Here is a 2500-nt window from a genome sequence, read left to right as displayed (position 1 = left end):
AACGAAAAAAAGAGGGACGCTATGCCGCGTGGTCTTGTAGGTTGCGTCCAGCATACAGATCTCGTTTCCATATCGCTCTAGCAGTCGTTTCTGATCTCTTGTTTGATGTACAAAGAGGAGCCCCTTTGTAGATGTTCTTACGATCTGTTCATCATCTTCGCTGTCGCTCTGGCCATCTGCACCGTCGTCTGTACGTTGCGGGCTTTCTTCCTCAGTGGCATAAGTTGCAGATGGATGAAACTCGAATGAATCATCGGGTGAGACCTCCTTCCAAAGTTCCACCTTCTTAAGATCTTCTTGGTCAACTTTTGAAAACCTGTCTTTGGTCACAGATTTGTAAATATGATTTCGTATAGTTGCCTTTGAAGGGAAAAAGCGTCGATTTGTTAGCTGAGGTGCCATTTGTCCACAATACAATTCGCGTTGGACGTAAATCTTGAGGTGCCGACGAATTTCTTTTTCTGATCTTGCACCTGCACATACAAGCTCTTAAATTTTGGTAACGAGCCGCTCGTCTATACGCTAATAAAGACCACCGGCCTACAGAAGATTAATGAAGAATAACAGACTGTTGATTTCAATTTCAGGCGGTTAACTTTTTCAAAACCAACTTTTTTGACTTAAGATCGCCTATTTTAATGTGAAGAGGGCACAAAAACGGGAAAATTCGGAACAAAAACTAAGGTCCCGGCCATTCAGAACTACGGTCCCGGCCATCCAGTGATTGACTTTACTCGTTGCCCATCTTCAGTATTTCAGAAGTTACGAACACTGACATTATGTATTGCAAAAAAAGTAACTACTGTCGAGCCAGGTCATGGGAACGTTATCAAGACGGAACTACGTAGAACAGAACGAAGCACCAGCTAATACATGATAACCACGTGAACTTACATTTCCAGTAGGGTGCATGATGTGTTCATCAACGGACGGTAACTTGACGTGGATCTATCTTTCACTTTTTGTTGTGCCCTCTTATATGGCTTTCCGCAGATTTTTTGATTAGCTTTTGCAACGCCACTCTGTCTTTTCAGCGATCTAAGAAGCAGCTCAAAGAGCCTCTTGTGATAGACCCATTCCAGTTATAATCACCATCCAGTAAGCGTTTTACCTTGTACTCAGGAAAATTGATAATTTCCCTTATGTGCACCTGCACGGGACAATTTAGTTTTTGAGACTTTTGAAGAAGCTTCCCACAACCGCTCTTCCGATAGGTGGGGTCGCGGTTCTTCAACAAAAACAAATTGGAAAAAAGTACATAATAGCCATGACAACTACATTAACAATAACAATGACAATAACAATAACGATATCAACAACAATGACGATGATGACAGTAACAATTATGATGATGATGATGATAACCATCATAAACAGCAGAAGCTTGACATCATGATAATGTTTTTATAAAATAACCCTACCGCTTGGTTTCCTTTTTTCCCATGCATGTGTCTATCAACACAATTTTGGCAATCATGAACTTTGTGATTTACCACAATAAATGGCAAGTGGTCAAAACTCAGGCTACTATCCTCCCATAACACTTTGTGTTTCCTGGCTGTGATATCCGTGAAAATAAAAAGCATTGACAGAGGTTCAAAAGCCGCGTTGAAGATAACTAGATTTCTCTCAAATTTATTTGAAACTGGATGAAAATAATGACTCAGAAAGAGTTGTCACGTCAATCATTTAATGTCCTTTCATGTACCCTTATTCTCTCTTTCTTTCTAGAGAGGTTCGACTGCTTCCCTAAACGACTGCATGCGAGGTTACCATATAGTACCATCCCCATACCTAATATTAAATATTCCATAGTAATTTATTAAAAAATTAATCACCAAAATTAAAGACTGTACGCTGCTGATTTGCACTTGGTCAAATTTATTTCCCACATGCTCTATTCACTTTGAATCTTAATCTAACAATTTTTTAAATATTATTTTCATCTACTTTGGTGTAATCTTATTCGGATTTTGCTCTTCGTGTTCTCTTAAGTGAAAAACTAGTTTACTTGGAATTGTCGTTACCCTCGCAAAATATAATCGACGACTTATAACAAGAAGTTTATCAAAATGCGGCAGCCCAAAAATTCTTGAAACCGAGAAAACATCTTACCTGTATTACCAAATCCCTTGCTTGCTTTAAACGAAGGAAATCTCGTGGTTGTTGCTGTTTCATATTCTCTCAGAATGACCTCTGCGGTTTTGACATCCCTCACTAGACCTGACCTATCCGAAAACTTCTTTTCAAATAATGAACTCACTGCTTGCAAGTTAATTTTGGTTGCCATTTAAGAACTCAAGAAAAGCTGAAAGTTCGTTTTTGATGAGTGAACTTAGAGAATTAACCGGGAACGCAAACAGGACTCTGACACACCGCACATCAAAGGACCTCAGAGGACGTATCGAATAAAATGAATCTCCCGCCTTTTTGCTGACGCATTACTCATCTGTGTTAATGATTTTGTTTACTCAATTTGTATTTCCGGTGTGTTGAGAAC

The sequence above is a fragment of the Montipora foliosa genome, chromosome 7, assembly GCF_036669935.1.
Source record: "Montipora foliosa isolate CH-2021 chromosome 7, ASM3666993v2, whole genome shotgun sequence".
Classification (NCBI taxonomy): domain Eukaryota; kingdom Metazoa; phylum Cnidaria; class Anthozoa; order Scleractinia; family Acroporidae; genus Montipora; species Montipora foliosa.
This window is presented reverse-complemented; position numbering follows the sequence as displayed.